This window comes from Oratosquilla oratoria, chromosome 27 (genome assembly GCF_046742065.1).
Source record: "Oratosquilla oratoria isolate Oo_2021 chromosome 27, ASM4674206v1, whole genome shotgun sequence".
Taxonomy (NCBI): domain Eukaryota; kingdom Metazoa; phylum Arthropoda; class Malacostraca; order Stomatopoda; family Squillidae; genus Oratosquilla; species Oratosquilla oratoria.
The window spans coordinates 52,360,646-52,377,277 of record NC_134803.1 but is presented as its reverse complement, the minus strand read 5'-3'; the positions used below and the strand labels follow the sequence as shown (position 1 = coordinate 52,377,277).

At 36.4% G+C, this 16,632-nt stretch overlaps 1 protein-coding gene across 2 annotated transcripts in view; it reads left to right on the top strand.

The window, feature by feature from the left end:
- The window catches only part of LOC143040067 (uncharacterized), a 127,028-nt gene that overhangs the window by 37,435 nt on the left and 72,961 nt on the right, over positions 1–16,632 (top strand). The window lies entirely within an intron of this gene.

The window sequence follows — 16,632 nt, the reverse complement described above, 5'->3', positions numbered from 1 at the left end:
TTGCTGTTTTTAGCGAATTCCAAATAACTAACTTTTATGTTAAAATGCATGAGAAGTTCATTCTAATTAATTCTACAGAGCATCAGTTTCTTTCATCTCGCCATTTAGATGACATTAAACTAAAAACTATCTCGCAATAAGATGATATTCCTGGTATTGATTGTACAAAAGAAACTATTTTGAAAACATTGATACAATTAAAGTACATAGATTTGAACATGAAATACCACTTTCTGATTGTTGTTTTTGAGCTTATGAGGAGTTCAGAACGTGTCGAAGATTCTTTGAATTAATACTTCTTTATCAAAAAGTTCATCCATCTTTGATTTAAGCTTTCCTTCTAGCTTCAAATGTTCTACTACTACAAATTTCTGAAACTTTGGGAAATGAGTGGCCCACGAGGCTTAGCTTTGATAATTTGCCGAATGTTGAATTTCATCGAAATCTATCCAGTTTTTCCAAATATCTGTTAATAACATGAAATATTGGCACTATTATTACAAGTTTTCTCACATAGATTTCACTGTTCTAGTGTTTATAACAAATTACGGCTCGATTTTGTGAAGGGTCTCATCAGTTCATTGTTGTATAATACGCCATATTTGTTTTGGTTCTTCATGAGTTCAGTTGATAGGCTGAAGTATTGCCTTTCCAAACGTCCAACGGCATCTCCTTTCTTTCTCTATTGTTTTTATTTTATTTTTTCTTGGTGGTGGTTCTCATATTTAGTAACAGTTTACGATTTTCTGGTTTTCCCAAAATTAGTGCCTTTTCTTTTTAATGGAAAATTGAGTTATACATAAAATGAGGCTAATTTTACACCCTGGTCTGCGGTCTGCCGCTCTGTACGTCTGGTATTGTGCAGAATGCAGAGTTGGTAGTCTGCAGTCTCACAAGAAGTAAACGCTTTTGCAATCATCACATTTTGATTGTAGGAAATTGAACTTCAAGTCAAAACGATTTCAAAATAAAGGACAAATAGTTTCATTTCATATTTCAATAAAGGACAAGGACAAATAGAGCTAAATAAAGGACTGTCCTTTGAAATAAAGGACGGTTGGCAACCCTAAATAGTACTAGTAGGCCTAGTAGAGGTAATATCAATAGTACTAGGGATAGTAATACATTACCTCTCCGATTTCCAGCAGTGATTGTCACATGCCCCAGCATTCCCAAGTGCATACTAGGGTAAAAGTAATGGTTTCGGCTGCGGCTACTCAGCGTCTCTTGGTGTACACATGCACATAGGTACGCGCCTACAAGCACACACATACAAACACACACTTGAGCACATATACACACGCACAAACACACACATAGGCATATATACAGACCCGCAGTGGTTACAGTTCCCGGCTGCCACTACGGCGGTCCGGGTTCAAATCCCGCCCAGGGCTGAAATAATTTCAGTATCACTGCCTTGCGAGCCGTTACTCCAACTTTCGTTGGCGGAGAGGTGTGTGTGTGTGTGTGAGAGAGAGAGAGGTCACAGCATTACCCATAGATAGGTCATACATGAGCTCAGCTCTCTTCTGAGAGGGTAGTAGCTGTTGATCACGAGTCCAACACGTGATCCAAGACCATGGTGAATTACATAGGCATATATTCACACATGCACAAACACGCACACACACACACACACTTCAGTGAACGGACGGCGTAGAAGACGTTCTGAAGAAAAAGTGAAAAATAGAGGATTCCAAAGCAAAGGAAGTACCTATTGTATTTGCAGGGTGGGGGGAAATTGCTCGTGGGGTAGTGGGAAAGTAGGGAAAGAGGAGAAGGGGAGGGATTGCTGAGGGAAATGGAAGGAAATGAGGAAGGAGAAGACTTGGCCCAGGTAGACAGACGAAATGTAAACATAAAAAAACGGCCCCCCGACCAACTGAGTGACGACGAAATGTCTAATAAAAATGTAAAGATCAGAAACATAGATAAGAGCAGTACAATGGAAGGTGAGGATGATAATTTCAAAGGATTTAATGAAAGGGCTGCGGATACCAACCTCCCCCGACTGACAAAACTGGAGGAAAAACTTCTACAAATGTCTGACAACTGGGAAGTTAGGTTTGGCAAGATGACAAAAATCGCCGAGAGGTTTGAAAAATTGGAAGAACTAGAGAAGGCGAACAAAAACTTAACTGATGAAATAGAAGACCTAAAAAGACAGTTAAGAGAAGTAAAGGTGAAGAATGAGGAATTGAAGAGGAATAGTAAAGAAAACAGAGAGGCCATAACTAAAGAAGCTAAGAATTGGAAAGCAACCCAAGAAGACAATAAAGTTTCATTCACTGACATAGTCAAACAACAATTGAAAGAACATACTGAAGACTCGGTTATTAAAGTGATGAGACAAAAGGAGAATATAGTAAGAGATTTAGCAGACAAGAAGAAATGTATAATTATATTAGGAATGGAAGAAAAACACAACCCAGATAGAACCACAAGAATCAAAGAGGAAAATGAAAAAGTAAGCCAATTACTAGAATCGGTTCAGGAAGATGAACCAGAAATTATGAAGCAAATCGAAGAGAAATTTAGACTTGGAAAGTATAGCACAGATAAGACCAGACCAATTAAGATTAAATTCAAGTCACAAACGACGGCAGAGAATATCTTATCCAAAACAGGGAAACTAGCAACAAGTGAACAATATAAAAAGGTATGGATAAAAAGGGAAATGAATAAAGAGGAAAGAGAGGAAGAAAAACAGAAAAGACTTGAAGCTAAGGAAAAAAACGAGAAAAGAACGGAGTCAGAAAAAGAGAGATTCTTTTGGAGAGTAGTGAATATGAAACTAAAGAAAGTCGACATACAAGAGAAAAACAAAAGGGAAACAGAACACAATGGAAGTGGCAGAAAACTAAGAGTGTCTTACACAAATATAGATGGATTAATAACAGGATTGAATGAGCTGAATGATTATTTGAAGGAAAAAGAACCAGACATAATGGGAATTGTAGAAACAAAATTAAAAGGTCCACTACCACCCAACAGTGTAGGACATGATGCATATAATTATTGGATTAGAAACAGAGTGAAAAAGGAAGGGGGTGGAGTTATGTTCCTGACTAAGAAGGATATAAACGTAAATTGTGTCACATATGGAAAGAATACAGTAGAGATGATAATGATGGAAGTAGAAGACAGAGATAAGAAGAGCAGAAAGTTTGTGATAAATTATGTGCCCCCCGAAAACAGCCTCATGGGAAGAGAGTGAACATAAAAGTATGTTAGAGGACACAAAGATAGCATAACAAGATAATGGAAGAGGGAGGAAGAATAGTTATGATGGGCGACTTTAATTGCAAAGAAATCTGCTGGGAAGAAATGACAGTAAAGGGTGGAGACGGCTCATGGGGAAACGCTCTACTTGAGATGGTTACTGACCATACAATGACACAATGGATACAGGAGAACACTAGGTATAGAAATGAAGAAGAGCCATCGAGACTAGACCTAATAATTACATCTGAACCTAGAATAGTGGACAAAATTTAATATAAAACACCAATAAGTAAAAGTGACCACATATTGATTGAACTGGAACTTAATGAAGAAAAATATATGAAAAGAAATGAACAATATAGAAAAGGAAGAATGATGTATGAAAAAACAAACTGATAAAATAAGAGAATTCTTTCAAAAGGAAAACTGGGAAGAAATATACAAAGAAGAAACAACAGTAGAAGTGAAATGGAATATTTTGACAAAAATTTACAAAAAAGGAGTGGAAAAGTATGTCCCAAGACAAAAACAAGAAAAAGAATATGTAAAATGCTGGTACAACAAAAGTTGTAGGGAGTTAAAAGACAAAAGAGACAAAGCCTGGACCAGATGGAAAAAAGACAGAAGACCTGAAAAATGGAAAATATATACCTGTTATAGAAATGAATATGTACAAACGTGCAGAGAGGAAAAGAGAAAATATGAAAAAGATGTCATAGAAAAGTGTAAAGATCAACCAAAACTATTCTACAGATTTGTAAACAATAAACTGAAAAACAAACAAGACTTGGAGAAATTAAGACAAGAGGGAGTTGAATACAATGAGGAAATGGAAATGGCGGAAATTATGAACAAACATTTTAAATCAGTGTTTACAAGGGAGAACATACAACCTGAAGAGAACGAATGGAAAGAGAAAGTCCCCCCTATGGAAGAAATAGAAGTAACAAAGAATGAAATATTAACACACTTGAGTAATCTTGATGTCAGAAAATCGCATGGACCAGATGAAATAGCAAACTGGATACTGAAAGAATGCAGGAATGAACTGCCAGACAAAATACATAGCATACTAAACAGTTCCTTGAAAGAAGGAAAAGTTCCAGAAGATTGGAAAAAAGCAAATATAGTACCTATATATAAAGGAGGAAATAAAGAAGAACCTACCAACTATAGACCAGTCTCTCTAACAAGTACAATAGCAAAAATTTGTGAAAGAATTATCAAAAGTAGATGGGTAAAATATTTAGAAAAAAACAAAGTGTTAAATCCAAGGCAATTTGGATTCAGACAAGGACGATCATGCATCACCAATTTAATATATTTCTATTCAAGGCTAATAGATATAATACAAGAAAGAGATGGATGGGCGGACTGTGCATTTCTAGACCTAAAGAAAGCTTTTGACAAAGTACCACATAAGAAGTTGCTTAAGAAATTAGAAACTGAAGGAGGAATACAGGGCAAACTACTAAATTGGATGAAAGACTTTTTGCAAGAAAGAAAAATGAGAGTAGTGATAAGAGACCAGCACTCAAAATGGGATGAAGTAATAAGCGGTGTTCCGCAGGGAACAGTTCTGGCCCCAATAATGTTTGCTATATATATTAATGATATGAATGAAGGAATTGAAAGCTATATGAGCTTCTTTGCAGATGATGCAAAACTACTGAAAAGAGTGAAAACTGAAGAAGATTGTGAATCACTACAGAGAGATCTAAATAAAGTACAGGAATGGAGTAGGAAGTGGGAGATGGAGTTCAATACAAAAAAGTGTAGTATAATGGAATTTGGAAAAAGCAAAAACAGAATAACAGGAGCATATAAATTGGGAGAAGAAGGAATAAAAAAAGTAGAAAATGAGAAGGACCTGGGAGTCATTGTTATGAATAATATGTCACCTGAGAAACATATAAATAAGATTTTTGGAGAAACTTATAATTTAATAAGAACAATCAAAATTGCATTTACATAGCTGGATGAAGAAATGGTGAAGAAAATCCTAATCACCCTGATAAGACCAAGATTGGAATATGCAGCAATGATATGGTCACCAAGTACAAAAAAATGTATAAAAAATACTTGAAAGAATACAAAGAGCAATTACAAAATTGGCACCAACACTCTCAAAACTATCATATGAAGAGAGACTAGAAAAACTTGAACTACAGACACTAGAGCAAAGAAGAGAGAGAGGAGATTTGATAGCTATTTACAGAATCATGAAAGGCATAGAAATTACTGATAGAGAGAATCTGATAAAATGGGATGACAGAAATACAAGAGGACACGGAAAGAAAATAAAAAAAGACAGCTATAGAAGAGATTTGAAAAAGAACAGCTTTCCTCACAGAGTAATAGACAGTTGGAACAAGTTAGATGAGAAAGTGGTGTGTGCAAAAACAATACATGAATTTAAAAATAGTTTAGATAAAATGAGATATGAAGACGGGACCCCACGAGCATAGCTCCCCTTCCCGTAAAATACAACTAGGTACAACTAGGTAAATATATACTTATGCACACATATACACAAACTCACACTTATGCATATATACACACACGCACACATACACAAACGCACTCGTACAAACCATCTATCTTTATACTAAAGAGGCTTGTTTCCCCTTGTGAGGAGGTTAGCCAACCTTGGCTCACAGCATAATGCACATCCATCCATCCACCCTCCACCCATCCCACTCCCGTTGGTTTCCCTTTCATCTTTGTTCCTCGTGGCGCAGTGGTTAGTGTTCCCGGCCGCCACTACGGCAGTCCGGTTTCGAATCCCGCCCAGGGCTGAAATAATTTCAGTATTGCTTGCGAGTCGTTACTCCAACTCTCGTGGGCAGGGAATTGGGGTGTGTGTGTGTGTGCGTGGAAGGTCACAGCATTACCCATAGATCGGTCATATATGAGCTCAGAGTTCTCTTCCGGTACAAAGGTTGTCTCGTCCCTCAGAGGATAGGCCGGTCCTGCAGTGGACCGTTAATGCTGAACTACAATCACCAAACACAAGTCCCGTGCAGTGAAGTCCTCTGTCGAAGCAGATAAATGATGCGTGTGTTCGTTTGTGCGTTCTGCATGTGGAGAGGCCTGCGCATACGTGATCACACTCCAACCACGTCATTCAATGGGAGCCCACCGTGGCTCGGTCGATAACGTGCGCGTCTGGTAACCGCGTGGCTATATCGGCGTGTGTTCGAATCCTGGCTGCGACGCAGAGGTTAGGAAGGGCATACAGTCTGAGTAACAACCCCAGGCCGCTGCTCACCTCGGACCTGAGGTCCCTTGGGTATCACTGTGTGTGTTATACATCAGCTTCCTCCGAGTCTCGTTACTGATGTGGCTATAGCGTGGACAACGTATCCTACATTCAAGTATAAACTGTTCAGGACCATTTGCAAGGTTGAGGTCCGAGAGGATACCATGGCCCGCAAACCAGGAAAAAAAAAACTATAAAACACTAAGTGGCTGAAAAAAAAAATATCACTTATTTTGTCATAGAGTGAAGCTTCTATTGGGATGAAACAATTGCATTTGAATATCCATGGCCCTTCCATTTCAGCCAATCAGTTTTGTCCTTAAATTAGATCAATATTTCCGGTGATGCATATTTTTTAAAGTAGCTCCAACAACCAATTGGGGTTTGTTAGAGGTAAGGTGCTGGGTGAGGAGCCTACACCAGGAGGCGCTGAGTAGCTGCGACCGAAGCCGTCACCTTTGCCCTGTTATGGATTCAGGGACTGATGGGGCAAGTCACAATCATTGCTGGGAATCTGAGAATAGTGTGGTATTCGAATCCACAGCTAAGGTCATCATATTAATAGAACAGGACTAGCAGTAATGTATCTAAATTAGACAAATGTAGATTTAGAAGGAAATAGGTAAGAACTGGTTTGCCAATAGAGTGGTCAATGAATGGAATAGACTTAGTAACCATGTAATGAGCGCTGATCGGTTGCTTTAAGAAAAGGTTAGACAATTTTATGGGCGGGGATGACAGATTGTAATGGATATGGAACTGCCTAGTGTAGGCCTTATGGTTTCTTGCTGTCTCCTTCATTTGTATGTTCTTAAGCGAATGTGGGACCAGCACGCCTCTGATTATGTCACCAATGTGGGGGGAAGAGGGTGGGGTGGACTTGTGTCACATCCTCATCCAGGATTCTCCCACTCTGTGGGGAAAGCTGCTTTTTTCAGCCCTTTTTAGAGGTTCTTTTCATGTCCTCTTGTATTTTTCTTATCCCAATTTAGCAAGTGTTCTCTATCAAGGAGTTCCAGTTCTCTCATGATTCTATAGGTGGTCAATAGGTCACCTCTTTCTTTTCTTTGTTCCAGAGTCGGTAATTGCAGCTTTGACAATCTCTTCATATGACAGTTTTGAAAGTGATGGGGCCATCTTTGTATTTGCTCTTTGGATTCTTTCAATTTTCTTTATATTTTTTTTAGTACTAGGTGTCCATAATGTCACTGCGTACTCCAGTTTTGGCCTTATCAGTGTGACTAGTATTTTCTCGTCCAAGTAGGTAAAGGCCACCTTTACTGATCTTAGCAAGTTGTATGTTTCTCCAATAATTTTATCTGTTTATCAGGAGTCATGTCCTTTTTGATAATTGCTCCCTGATCTTTTTCAGAGCTCACTTTACTTCCTTTGTACCAATTTTATATTGTCCTGATATTCTTTTTCTATTTTTTCCAAATTCCATTATGCTACATTTCTTTATGTTGAAGTCCACTTCCCACTTCTGAATCCATTCCCAAACCCTGTTTAGGTCTGTCTGTAGCGACTTAAGTCATTTTCTGTACTTACTTTCCTCATCGGTTTTGTGTCATCTGCAAAGAAGTTCATGTAACATTCTACACCTTCATCCATGTCATATAAATAATGAACAGTATCGGAGCCAATATTAATTCCTGTGGGACACCACTAATCACTTCTTCCCAAGTAGACCTCTTATCTCTGAGCACCACTCATTTTTCTTTCATGCAAAATATCCTCCATCCATTTTAATATTATTCCTTGTATCCCTCCTATGGTTTCCAGTTTTCTTAACAATTTTTTGTAGGGTACTTTATCAAAAGCTTTCTGTAAATTTAGGAAAGTACAATCAGCCCATCCATTCCTTTCTTGTATTATATCTATTAGTCTTAAATAGAAACATCAAATTTGTGGCACATGACCTTCCCTGTCTAAATCCAAATTGTCTCAGATTTAGTATATTGTTTTTCTCCAGATGTTTTGTCCATCTTTTTTTAATAACTTTCTCACAAATTTTGGCTACTGTACTTGTAAGGGAGACTGGTCTGTAATTGGTTGGGTCTTCCTTATTTTTCGCTTTATATATTGGTATGATACTTACATTTTTCCAGTCTTCCTGTATTTTTCCTTCTACTAGTTCATCTATACATTCTTTTAGTATCCAGTTTGCAATTCCATCTGGGCCATGTGATTTTCTGACATCAAATTTATTATTTGGTCTATTATTATTATTATTATTTCTTTTCTTGTTACAGTTGTTTCAATCATGCGCGTGGATCTCACTTCTTTCATCCCCATGCTGTATGTTTTCTCTAGTGAACACAGACTTGAAATGTTTGTTCATGACTTCAACCATTTCTATATCTTCTGTGTATTCTATGTCCCCTTGGTGTAATTTTACTATATCCTGCTTGTTATTTAGTTTACTGCTCACATATCTATAATCTTGGTTGGTCCTTACATTTTGTTGTTATGTCTTTCTCATAGTTTCTTTTTTCCTCCCTGTGCATTTTTACATGTTCATTCCTTAGATTGATATATATTTGCCACTTTCCAGGTTTTTTATCTTTTCTCCATCTTTTCCAAGCTTTATGTCTTCCATCTTTTGCCTTGCTGCACCTTCTGTTAGACCAGCACTTGATAGATACCTTTTCCTGTTTTTGTCTTGGCATATATTTATCCAATCTTTCATTGTAGATTTCTTTCAAAATCATCCATTCCTCTTCCACTAGTGTGTCTTTATTGTAGAATTTTTCCCAGTTCTCTATTTGAAAGAAGTTTCTAGGTTTTCCAAAGTCTATTTTGTTATACATCACTCTTCTTTTCTGTATTTACCTAGTTGTAGTTGTATTATATGGGAAGAGAAGTATGCTCATGGTGACCCATCATCTTGAATAGTGTTTGCACACACCGTTTCATTGTCTAATTTGTTCCAAGTATCTATCACTCTGTGTGGGAAGCTGTTCCTTTTCAGATCTCTTCTGTGACTCTCCTTTTTTAGTTTCTTTTTGTGTCCTCTTGTTTTACTATTATCCCATATTAACAAGTCATTCTTATCTAAGACTTCCATTCCTTTCATTATTCTATAGATAGTCAGCAAGTCTCCTCTTTCCGTTCTTTGTTCCAAAGTTGGTAATTCTAGTTTGGACAGTCTTTGCTCATATGTCAGTTTGGAAAGAGTTGGTGCTAGTTTTGTTGTTGCTCTTTGTATTCTTTTTAATTGTTCTATATTCTTTTTGGTACTGGGTGTCCATAGTGTTGCTGTGTACTCAAGTTTTGGTCTTATTAGTGTAGTTGGAATTTTTTTTATGATTTTATCAATATGCTTATCCGGTGTCATGTCCTTGCTGATCATCACTCCAAGATCTTTCTCCGAGTTTACTTATTTCACCAATTTTGTAATCTTTCGATATTCTGTTATTACTCTTTCCAAATTCCATTATACTACATTTCTTGATATTGAATTTTACTTCCCACTTTTGAGTCCAATTCCAGATCTTGTCCAAATCTTGTTGCAATGAGTTGCAGTCTTCCTCCGTTTTTACCTTCTTTAGTATCTTTGCATCATCTGCAAAAAGAAATTCATATAACACTCTACACCTTCATCCATGTCATTAATGTACTGTATATGGCAAACATGATCGGGGCCAGTGCTGATCCCTGCAGGACACTGCTTATCACTTCTTCCCAGTTTGAGAATTTATCTCTAATTACTACTCTCATTTTCCTCCCAATCGGGAAGTCTTTCATCCATCCCAATAATTTTCCTCTGATGCCATCTATGTGTGTGTGCACGAGGTCACAACATTACCCATAACTCGGGCCATATACAAGTTCTCATCTGTGATAGTAATACCTGTAATGAATCACACACACCTAAACTATTCTACAGGCACGTGAATGGTAAATCAAAAGATAAACAAGAAATAGTGAAACTGCGTCAAGGAAATGACACATACTGTATATAGAAGATACAGAAATGGCTGAAATTATGAACAAACATTTTAAATCTATATTCACATTTGAAAGTACACAAAATTGGGATGAAGGACAGAGAGAAAGATCCCCCCAATGAAAGAATTGTGACACAGAAGGAAATAGGGGACCAAACAATAAACTTTGATGTCAGGAAATCACATGGTCTGGATGGAATTGCAAATTGGTTACTAAAAGAATGTATAGATGAACTAACGGACAAAGTACATAAGATAATTGATTACTCACTCAAAGAAGGAAAGGTACCACAAGATTGGATAAAGACCCAACAAACTATAGACCAGTCTTCCTTACAAGGACAATAGCTAAAATATGTGAAAAAATTATCAAAAGTAGATGGATTAAACATCTGGAAGAAAATAATATACTTAATCCAAAACAATTTGGCTTTAGACACAAAAGAGCTTGTGCCACTAACTTGATTTGCTTTTACTCGAGGCACATAGAAATAATGCAAGAAAGAGATGGATGGGCTGACTGTGCTTTTCTAGATTTACAAAAGGCATTTGATAAAGTACCACACAAAAAGCTACTAAGAAAATTTGAAATAATAGGTGTACAAGGAAAGTTATTGAAATGGATGGAAGATATCTTGAACGGGAGAAAAATGAGGGTGATAATTAGAGACAAAAACTTAAACTGGGAAGAAATGACAAGTGAAGTCCCACAAGGTTCTGTATTAGCTCTGATAATGTTTGCCACATATATTAATGACATGGATGAAGGTGTAGACTGTTATATGAACTTCTTTGCAGAGAATGCAAAACTACTAAAGAGAGTACAGAAAAAGAATGTGAATCACTACAGAGAGACCTGGATAAACTCTGGGAATGGAGCCAAAAGTGGGAAATGAACTTCATCAAAAAATGTAGTGTAATGGAGTTTGGAAAACATAAAAATAGAATATCAGGGTGATATAAAATTGGTACAACTGAAGTAAAAAAGTTAGCCCAGAAAAGGACCTAGGAGTAATTATTAACAAACACATGTCACCAGACAAGCATATTAATGAAATAGTCAGAGAAACCTTCAATTTACTAAGATCAATAAAGGTGGTCTTTCACTACTTGGATGAGGTAATGGTAAAGAAAATATTAGTTACACTGATAAGACCAAGATTGGAGTATGCTGTGACACTATGGACACCCAGCACAAAAAAGAATATAAAGAAATTAGAAAGAATCCATAGAGCAATGACAAAGATAGCACCAACACTTTCTAAATTGAGTTATGAACAAAGATTGTCCAAACTGGAACTACCAATCCTGGAACAAAGAAGAGAAAGAGGAGATCTACTGGCCATTTACAGAATTATGAAAGGGATGGAAGTCCTTGACAGAGAAGATTTATTAAAGTGGGATAAAAGAAAAACAAGAGGACATGAAAAGAAACTTAAAAAGGATAGTTATAGAAGAGATCTGAAAAAGAAGTTTCCCACACAGAGTGGTAGATGTCTGGAACAAATTGGATGAGGCAACAGTGTGTGCAAAAACTATACAAGAAGTTAAGAACAAACTAGATGCTGAAAGATACAAAGATGGGTCACTATGAGCATAGCTCCCTTCCCATATGACACAACTAGGCAAACTAAATACACAGGTATGATATAGAATTATAGAATAGGAGACATGACCCAGCAAATGTTGTTCCTTTCATGTATACTACAATTAGGTAAAAACACACATGTGAACATTTTGACAGACAGTCAGTTTGGCTTCGGATCTGGAGGGTCATGCATGTCAAACCTTTTAAGCTTTTACTCGAGTGATTGATGCGCTACAAGAGAAGGGTGGGTGGACTTTGTGTACCTCAACTTAGAGAAGGCATTTAATAAAGTACCTCACAGTCAACTTAAGTGGAAATTGGAGCATGTTGGAGGACTGAGAGGTAAACTACTAGAATGGATGAAATATTTTTTTAAGGAAAGATACATGAGGACAATAGTAAAGGATAAGATGTCAAGATGGAGAGCAGTAATGAGCGGAATTCCATAAGGTTCAGAGCTTCCACTAATCATGTTTCTTGTCTATGTCAATGACATGATGGAACAAGCTATGCTAACATATTTGCAGATGATGCAAAAATCATGAGAAGCTTGAAAAATGAGTAGGACGGTAGACTATTGCACAAAGATCTCGACACTATTTTTGCATGAAGCCAAGAATAGGAAATAAAGTTCAATACCAAAAAATGAAAAATACTGGAAATGGCCAATAGTGACAAAAGACCATCCTTAAACTATTCCTTGGGAAGTGAACCCATTACAAAAGAAAAAGAAGAGAATTATTTGGGAGTTTTGATGAAAGACAATCTGTCACCTGAAAGACACATAAGCAGGATTGTGGAAGACATATACACTACTGCAGAAGATCAAAGTGGCATCTCACTATATGAATGAAGAGATGACGAAAAAACTCATCAAAATCCTCATCCATCCACGACTGGAATATGCATCAGTACCATGGTCCCCACACAGAGTGAAAGATGCAAGGAAAATCAAGAGAAGGACAGACGCTCCCCCAAATCAAGCTCGTCCAAAATGGCATGACGAAGAAACTGAAAAAAGTATTGCTAAAAAGAGACAGGCTTATAAGACAAGGGAGACAAAATGTACAAAAGAGATCGGATGACCGTGATCGACCAGATGTCCGTGATGGGGGAAATGTAAATTTTGATAGGAGAAATGTTAATGAGGCATTGAATGTCAATGAAGGACCAAATGATAATAATATAGAGCAAAGTATAAATAAAAAACAAAATGATAATATAAGACATGATATTGAAACTCGATATGTGTCAAAAAGAAATAATCACGAGTTTCTTAAAACGATGTACTTTAATGCTCGTAGTATTAGGAACAAATTTCAAGAAATACAGGCGTATGTCAAAAGCGAAAATCTCGCTATGATAGGAATAACTGAGACATGGTTAAATGGTACAGAGTTCGAAGCTGAATTTAATATTGCGAGATTTAAACACTTTCATCAGGATAGAAACCACAAGAAAGGTGGGGGTGTTCTATTGTACGTTAAAAACAATGTTCATGCTTGTGTTTTAGAGAAAGTGAAACAGGATGCATATGATAGTTTGTGGGTTGAGTTAACCCAAACAAATGGACAAAAAATAAATATAGGTGTAATATATAGGCCAAAGACATTATCATTAGCAGACGACAAACTGTTATTTCAAGAACTGTCTAGTTTCTGCAACCGGGATTTATTGATAATGGGTGATTTCAATTTTACTGACATTGATTGGATGACCCTTGAACATGGCCATATAGGTAATCGCTTGATTGATTTTCTTGGTGACAATTACTTAATTCAGCATGTAAAAGAGCCCACAAGATATGGAAACTTACTCGATCTTTTGATCACTAGCCGCGAAAGCATGGTAAGTGATGTAGAAGTCGGTGAATCTGTTGCAAATAGCGATCACAACTTAGTCAGATTCAAACTCCTAAACAATTTTAGAATAGATACTTGTGCTTCTAAAATACCCGATTTCAGTAAAGCTCAGTTCATAGGACTACGTCAGGAGCTTCAGCTTACAGATTGGGAGGCAAAATTAAACGAAAGGCCTGTAGATCAGATGTGGGAAATATTTCAAAATACGCTCACTAAGATGATTCAAACTTACATTCCTTTTAAGGACAGACGTCCCCCAAATCAGGCTCGCCCAAAGTGGCTCGACAAAGAAACTGAAAAAAGTATTGCTAAAAAGAGACAGGCTTATAAGAAATATAAGTGCTCGGGTGCATCTAATGACTATGAAACTTATGTATCAATACAGAGGGATTTAAAAAAGACAATACGACAATACGAAATGAACATCGCTGATAAATCCAAAGAGAATCCCAAAGAATTCTATAGTTACATTAGAGATAAAAAGGTTGTTAGGAATCACATTGGTCCACTATTATCTGCTGACGGTCAACTTGAATATTCAAATGAAGGAATGTGTAATATCTTAAACAATTATTTTAGCTCGGTATTCGTAAACGAAACACCTCAAAGTCAATTCCAAACTGAAACCTGTGAAAAGTCTGGGGTAAACTTACTCACTACGGTAAATATAACAAAAGAAAAAATTAAAAGGTGTATAGACAAACTCAAAGTTAATAAAACACCAGGGCCTGACGGTTGGCATCCAAGAATCTTAAAGGAAATGAAAAATGAGATTGTTGTTCCATTAGAAATTATTTTCAAGAAATCCATCATATCCGGAGATGTCCCAAGAGAATGGAAGTTAGCTAACGTTACTCCCATATCAAAAAAAGGTGACAAGAAGAACCCAAATAACTATAGGCCTATAAGTTTGACTTCAATCGTAGGAAAAATAATGGAAACTATCATCAGAGATGCTATCGAACATCATTTAGAAAGTAACCGTTTGATAAATGATAGCCAGCATGGTTTCAGACGGAAACGTTCTTGCGTGACTAACTTACTCGAATTCTACAACACTGTTATCTCGAATTATGACAAAAGAAACAATATAGATTTAATATATCTAGACTTTGCAAAAGCTTTTGATACTGTCCCACACGAAAGACTACTTACTAAACTAGCTTTGCATGGAATAAGTGGTAGCCTATTAGGTTGGACTAGTAATTGGTTGAATGGTCGAAAACAGAGAGTTGTTTTAAATGGAAAAACTTCTGGATGGAAAAGTGTTGCAAGTGGAGTTCCTCAGGGTTCCGTTCTTGGGCCACTTCTATTCATAGTATATATAAATGATATAGACCATGGACTAAAATCTACTGTTTCCAAATTTGCTGATGATACAAAACTGTGCGGAGTGGCAAATGATCACTCAAACCAATTAGATATTCAAGAAGATTTAGATCAATTACAGCAATGGTCTGAAAAGTGGCTAATGAAATTTAACACAAGTAAATGCAAGGTAATGCACATAGGTAAAATAACAGTAAGTACGATTACAAGTTATTTGGAAATTCGTTAACAAAAGTGGATAGTGAAAAAGATCTCGGCGTAATTATCAGTAACGACCTCAAATCATCCAAGCAATGTATCTCAGCCTCTGAGAAAGCAAATAAGATTCTGGGACTGATTGCGCGATCTTTTGATTTCAAAAGTCCATCACTCATTAACAAGCTATATAAATCATTAGTTCGTCCACATTTGGAATATGCTGTTTCCGTATGGTCACCGAATCTCATTAAAGACATTGACAGACTAGAAAAAGTACAACGGCGAGCCACAAAACTGATTCCAAATATCAAAAATAAATCATACGAAAATCGACTAAAGCACATGAATCTGTTTTCCCTAAAAAAGCGTAGACTCAGAGGTGACTTGATACAGGTCTTTAAGATTTTAAAGGGAATTGACAACATCAAAAGTGACAAAATTTTCACATTGAATGAGAACCAGACAAGAAACAATGGTCTCAAACTGTCCGGAAATAGATTCAATTTGGAAGTAGGTAGAAACAACTTTGCCAACCGTGTAGTTAATGAATGGAATAAACTTCCTGCACAGGTAGTGCAATGTAGTTCAGTTCGAAGCTTTAAGAATCATTTAGATAAATACCTAAGTAAGATGCTGTAATGATTATAATTTATCTTATATTATTTGTTTTTGTTTTGTTTGTTTATTATTTTAACTAAACCTATGCATTTATTTACGTATTTTATTTGTTATTTACATTATTACAGTTTTTATTTATTATTTTATTATTAATGATATTTTTTTTTTTTTTTTTTTTTTTTTTTTTTTTTTTTTTTCATCAGACCTAGATATGGATCAGGGGGTCTCCTGTTGGCGTGCTCCGCCTTTGTAATCCTTTGTAAGAAATACAAGTGCTCAGGAGCACCTAATGACTATCAAAGTTATGTAATAATAGAGATTTAAAAAAGACAATAAAAAAACAAAAATGACAATAAGAAACGAGTATCACTGATAAATCCAGAGAGAATCCCGAAGAATTCTATAGTTACATTAGAGATAAAAAGGTTATTAGGAATCACATTGGCCCACTATTATCTGCTGACTGTCAACTTGAATATTCAAATGAAGGAATGCGTGATATTTCAAACAACTATTTTAGCTCGGTATTTGTAAACGAAACACCTCAAAGTGAACTCCAAATTGAAATCTGTGAAAAGTCTAGGGTGAAATTATTAT